The sequence below is a fragment of the Acinonyx jubatus genome, chromosome E2, assembly GCF_027475565.1.
Source record: "Acinonyx jubatus isolate Ajub_Pintada_27869175 chromosome E2, VMU_Ajub_asm_v1.0, whole genome shotgun sequence".
NCBI lineage: Eukaryota > Metazoa > Chordata > Mammalia > Carnivora > Felidae > Acinonyx > Acinonyx jubatus.
In genome coordinates this window covers 42934787-42941233 of record NC_069396.1, presented here as the reverse complement: position 1 = coordinate 42941233, position 6447 = coordinate 42934787, and positions in this window count along the sequence as shown.

Here is a 6447-nt window from a genome sequence, read left to right as displayed (position 1 = left end):
AGGTCGTTCCCGTACACAAGGCTGCCTCCATTCAAGCCCACGGGGAGGCTCACCGTCTCGCTGTTAGCCTGAGGGGCGGACAGAGGAAAGGAAGGTTCAGGACAATAGGGCCAAGTTCGTTTGGGCCTAGTACTGCTTGGCACATGGTAGGTGTTCAAATGTTCAAATACATGTGAAATGATCCTCAGTGAGGGGGGCAAAGACAAAAGTGTAATGGTGACCATCTCTCGTCCGGTCCTGCTCAGCCTTCTTTGCCCTTTCTCTGGGTTTCCTCGGGGAACCACCCCGCCAATCCACACAGTGGGGAAGTTCACCCCCAACCCCCCCCCCCCCCCCCGTAGCTTCCAGCACCTGACCCAGGCCCAGCAGTCAGCTAGTCCACGTGACTGGGCCGGAGATGGTCACATGACTCAAGCCGGGCCAATGAGGGACAAGCCCTGGGGCTTCAGAAAGCGGTCCTCTGTCCACCAGCACTTGCTAAACTGGCCGCCCTCTTCGTGGGGCCGCATGCGCTGAAAATGAAGCCCCCGCAGAGGAGAGTAGGGCCCAGAAATGGGCACAGATTTTGGACACATTGTTTGAGCACTTGAATCCAGCTGTGCCTGAAGCCAGAGACTTTTTTTTTTTCAGTTATGTAAACCAACAAATTCCTTTTTCGTTCTTAAGCTGATTTGAGGTGTGTTTCTATTATTTTATTTTACTTATTTTAATTCTTTTAATGTCTATTTCTGAGAGAGAGAGACAGAGCATGAGCAGGGGAGGGGCAGAGAGAGGGATGGAGACACAGAATTGGAAGCAAGCTCCAGGCTCCGAGCCAGCAGCACAGAGCCCGACACGGGGCTCAAACTCACAAACTGTGAGATCACGACCTGAATCGAAGTCAGACACTTAACCGACTAAGCCACCCAAGTGGCCCTGTTTCTGTTATTTTAAACTGAATGTGTTCTGGTGGATATAGACAGAAGAGTAAGTATCATCAGAATAGAGGTAAAAATGAGGAAACATTGGAGGGAAAATTTTTTCCCAAGGGCCTGGGATTCCTAGAACCCACATGTCCCCAGCCAGGCCTGGGCTGTCCCTCTGGAGGTGGACCCCGTTCTCGTTAACCTGGATAGACACCTTTCAGATGAGCATGATGGGGCTCTGGACCTGCTCCTGCCCGCCCCCCCCCCCTCAAACCCCAGTTCTACTCTGAAAAAGGGCAATGAGCCAGAGAAGCCACAGGACTCAGCAGATGGATACATGGGTGCCTGGGAACTCAACAGTCCCACCGTCGAAGATGGTGATGTGTGAGTGCCCAGATGCCAGAGGGGAGCAGGTGGCCCGTGAAGATGCCCCTCAGGGTCCCACACTTCTGCCCAGACCCACAGGAGGAGGGGGAGCCCATGGGGTGGTTGGGCAGTGGCAGAATCACTCCCAGTGCTCCCCAGCCCAGACGGCCTCCCCGGCCACGTGGTGCCTGTCCCTGTCTCCCGTGGAGCAGCCACACTGGACAGGGGACACACACTCAGTGACATTGAGCCTGAAGCTCGTGTCACGCTGGCGCAGAGTCAGGCAGCTGTCGGGCAGGGCAGGCTTGGCGTAGGAGCTGGGACATGTGAGAAGCCACAGACCTCGTCGTGGCTGTTGGGAGGGCAGGCCAGCTCTGGAGGGACACAAGTCACAAGGACACCGATTCACTGCCCCAAGATCAAATTCTGTTGCCTGCTGTCTCTCCAGCACCCAGCACAAGGCAAACCTCCGTCAATATTTGTTGAGTCAATGAACGTATTGAGGCCCCTCTCTGTAGTATTTATTTGTTCAACTTCGAGTACCTACTATACGCCAGGTGCCAGCCTCTGCCAGAGCTTACCTGTACCTTCCCGGACTCTGAGCCTCCATCGTCACCTTTACCCCACCTGATCTACGGCGTCCCAGTCATACCAGCCATGGGGCTTAGGTGCTCATCGTCCTCCCGCCCCATAAACACCGGTGCCCCGCCCACTCAACAGGTGCGGCCCAGCACATAGCAGCAGGACCCCCCCGGGGTTGTGAGGTTTGCGCCATCAAAGATGCGGTGGTGGCGGTCTCCTGACATCTGCCTCTTGGGACTCCACGGTGCCAGGCCCCAGCGTGCAAGGGGCATGGAGCTCCATCTCTGCCAGCTCGGGGGCGACAGTGACGTGGTCCCCTTTCCTTGTACTCACACAGCTCGCAGCAGAGGGGGCTCAGCTCTTGAGCCCCTACGGGCAAGACATGGCCTTGCTGGGGACAGCCACAGAGAGCCCGGTACCTGCACAAAACAGGTAGCTGGTGTCATACATGCAGCCCCCACGACACAGGCTGTGGCGGGCCAGAGGCACCTCCGTACAGGGGCAGCTTGCCTCACAGACACCGACATGTGTCTGCCAGAGGCCGTTTTCAGAGCAGGATTGTTCTGCGGTAAGGAGAGATAGAGAGAAATCAGCATCAAGCGTTGGATTCAAAGCATTCTCCTCACCCCTCACTCTGACTCAGGTCAGGGTCAAGACCCCTCAGAGTCCCAGTACTGTGTTTTCCTCAGAACCACCCCAACATGTACACCCACACGCACACGCACACGCATACGGAGTAGGGTTGTGTCCTCTCAGACCCCAAAGCAAGAACAGATGTTTCTGTGCAGTGCACAGCCTGTGCGACTGTACACAGTAGTTCTAGACACAGCGCCCACCCTCCTCTTCACTATCTCCCTCCAACTCACCACCAAAGCCAGGACAACACCAGGCACCCCCAGGGATGTCAGTAGTTTGACAGGCCCAGGGGCGCCTGGGTGGCTCAGTCGGTTAAGCGTCTGACTTCGGCTCAGGTCATGATCTCACGGTTCGTGAGTTCGAGCCCCGCGTCGGGCTCTGTGCTGACAGCTCAGAGCCTGGAGCCTGTTTCAGATTCTGTGTCTCCCTCTCTCTCTCTGACCCTCCCCCATTCATGCTCTGTCTCTCTCTGTCTCAAAAGTAAATAAACGTTAAAAAAAAAAATTAAAAAAAAAATAGTTTGACAGGCCCAGGCAAGGGCACCCAGAGCCTGACAGCCAGGCTCCCGTTGGCTGCACACTGCTTCTCCACACAGCTGTCCACGAATGGGCCCACAGAGGTCGAGGCACAGGCTGCAAAGGGGCCTGTCAGCTCTGAGAGCTGCCACAGGCCCTGGGGCCTGCATACGTAGCCTTCCTTTGGGCTGGGCGTCTGGACCATTCGGAGCTGCAGCGTCCCACCTCCTGTCAGCTGGCCTGGAACAGCCCAGGCTCCAGCTGGGGTGTTTCCAGGGGGGGTCAAGGCCTTGGGCCCACACGACCCCCCCCCCCCTGCGACAGCGACCTCAGCTTCAGGTCCCACAAGTTCCAGGCGCACATCCTGGATCCACAGTTCAAGGCTGGCGCCCGTGGCCAGGTGGGTGACTGAGTACCGTGCGTGGACAGCAGGCCCAGCCTCAGGGACAGAGGGGGCGGAGGAAGCAGACACCCTTCCAGCTGTGGGACAGGACACAGCCCGGGTTCAGGGGACCTCAGCAGGTTCACTTCTGGGGGAGGCGTGGACGTTAACAGCAGACCATGTGAAAGCGTCGCTCTGGGGAGTAGGTGCAGGTGGGCAAAGAGGAGGCTGGGCTGAGTCCCGGGCAGGCACTCAGTGGGCGTCCGGGTGGTGACTGCCGGAAGGTGGGAGGAGAACCAGGAGCTTGGGGTCCTGGACGCAGGGAGAAAGTGCTTCAGGGAGGAGGGAAGGGTTGGGGTGTCTCAAGCCACGGATGGCCAAGCAGGATGTGGGCTGAGGATGGGCCGCTGGGGGGACGGGGGCGCTCATCAGGACCAGTCTGGCTGGTGTGAGCTTGAAGGCGGACAGAAGCCCGAGCAGAGAAGCTTCACAGAATGGAAGGGGAGGGATCAGAGGCACTGAGCACAGGTAACCCTGTGGGGGGTTTTGCTCTAAAGGGTTTTGAAGGCAGGGGGCAATTGCTGGAGGGGCTGAGGGATCAAGGCAGGTTTGTTTGGGTTTTTTTTAACAAACGTAAAGAAAATTTTTAACGTTTATTTATTTTGGAGTGGGGAGAGGTAGGGGCAGAGAGAAAGGGAGAGAGAATCCCAAGCAGGCTCCACACCGTCAGCACAGAGCCTGACGCGGGGCTCGAACCCACGAACTGTGAGATAACGACCTGAGCTGAGGTCAGAGGCTCAACCGACTGAGTCACCTAGGTGCCCCTAGGCAGGTGGGACAAATCGCAGCCCGTTGGAACAAGGTGAGAAGGATCCAGCAGAAAGGGGCAAACTGTGGGTAGACTCAGACCAGTGTGCATCAGAGTCCCCAAAGTCTAGCTGAAACAGACTGCTGGGCCCCACGGAGTGGTGGCCCAGGGTGGGACCCAAGAGCTCCCATGTCAACAAGTCCCCAGGTGTTGCTCATGCTGCGGTCTGGGGACCCCACTTCGAGAACCATCGACGCAGAGGCGAGAGAACAGAAGGATCTCTGGGTGAGACCCGGGAACAGTCGCAGGGATGGAGCTTAGTCAGGGACCAAGGCCACCGTCACCACAGCTGCTGGGACTCAGAGGGGGCCCCAGAGGGTTCCCACTGTGTTTCCCAGAGAAACAGGAGGCGAGACTGTGGCAGCGTAGCTGAGAGTGGGGTTCGGGAAAGGAGGTGTGAGTGCTCATCCAGGAGAGGCAAGTGAGGGTAGCCGGGAGCTGGGCAGGTGGCCCCTCAAGTTCACGATCACAGATGTGAAGCCGGCCCAGGGGCGAGTGCAAGAGGACAGGGGAGCCTTCTGAAGTGGGGTTTGCCTGATGAGCGGGAGGGAGGGGAGGGTGCCGGCCGGCCGGAGTCACAGACAGAGCCCGGAACCGGAGAAGGAAGGGCGCGGGGAAGCAGCAGTAGGGTCAGTGGGTCCGTGGGCTGGATGGCCAGTGAGGCCGGCCAGTGGCTAGACTCAGGGGCAGCCAGAGACTGGCTTGTGCAACAAGGAAAGTGGCGGTGAGTAGGGGTGAAGCTGAGGCCTTGGAGGGCTGCCCCTCGGGAGGGGCCACGAGAGGCCTGTGGTGAGGACCCAACCCTGGGAGGCTCCACGTCTCCCGTGACCCTCTGTCTGCCTCGGGAGAGTCCGCCGTGCGATTCGCCATCCGCCCACCGTTCGTCCACCTGTCCGTCTGTCTCCCCGACTTCCATCTCACCACTGCTTCCTTCGGCCCAGTATCATTCCGGCTTTCCGTTTTTCCGTCAGTCTGACACTCTCTTGGTCCACCTGCCCATCCGTCTGCCTGACGGTCTGTCTTCTCATCACTCTCCCTCTCGGCCTGCCTGTCACCCTGCGGCTCGCTGCCTGCCTGCCAGGCTCTTTGACAGTCAGTCCCTGTGATGCCCATTTTCCCACTGTGCCTGTGGCTCCCTGGGTGCCCCTCCTTGCTCCACTCCTTGCCCAGCCCCCAGCCTCACTCATTCACCAGCCCATGTCCTGTTGGGCCTCGGGATCTCACCACCACGTCCTGGCCGTGGACCACCCGCCCCACGAGGGTCCCATGGACCACCCGCCCCACTTCCACACGGACGTGGACGCCAGGAAAGCAGGGCCAGGACAGCCTGACAGGGCGGGAGCTCGGCTGCTTCTCAGCAGTGTGTGTAGACGGCCCGGTGGGGGGGGGGGGGGGGAGGGCACCCAGGTGGCAGGAGGGGCTGGCGAGGGAAGGGCTGTGCACATGCGCTTTGCCGACCTGCCCGCTTCAGCCGGCAGTGCACCCGGCCTTCCCGCACACGGTGGCACCGATGGCTACAGGCATTACTGTTCCAGAAAGAGGCACAGAGAGGCAGGAACTGGACTGTGGAGAGAGTGGGGCTGGGGCCTGGACTCCAGGTCCTGAGAGAGGACAGGACAGGGTCACCCTGACTCCTGGATTGGAGAATGGAATGGGTGGGGGGTGTGGACCCCTGGTCCTGGAAGAGGAGAGGGCTGCGGCCTCGGGCTCCTGGTGCCCGTGGGCTTGGACCCGGGAGCAGGCAGGTCTGGGATAAGAGCCCCCACCGCCTCACCACTGTAGGCACAGCCATCGGGGACCACAGAGGTGTCGGGGCGGCAGGCCCAGTACCCGGGGAGGCCACATTGCTGCTGTCTGCCACCGACGGGATGTCGGGGGTCCCGGATCCTGGGATGGTGAAACAGTCCCTCTGCTGGCCACTGTCGAAGCCCACGTGGTGTGGGATTCGGGACAGGGTCAGCCAGGCCATTTCCTCACCCTGAGGACCCTGGGCAGCCGCTGTTGGTTCCCCACCCACGTGGGCAGCCATGCCCAACCCCCCCACCCCGGGCCATCGTGGGGCTCCCACCGCTGGCCACACCCACGGCCTACTGGATGTCCTTGTAGAGAAATAGTGCCCGTGAGGCACCGCTGGCCATGGAGCACCACCTGGAAGGTGTTCACCTGCAGGGGGGAGTGCGGCCTACAGCCCGG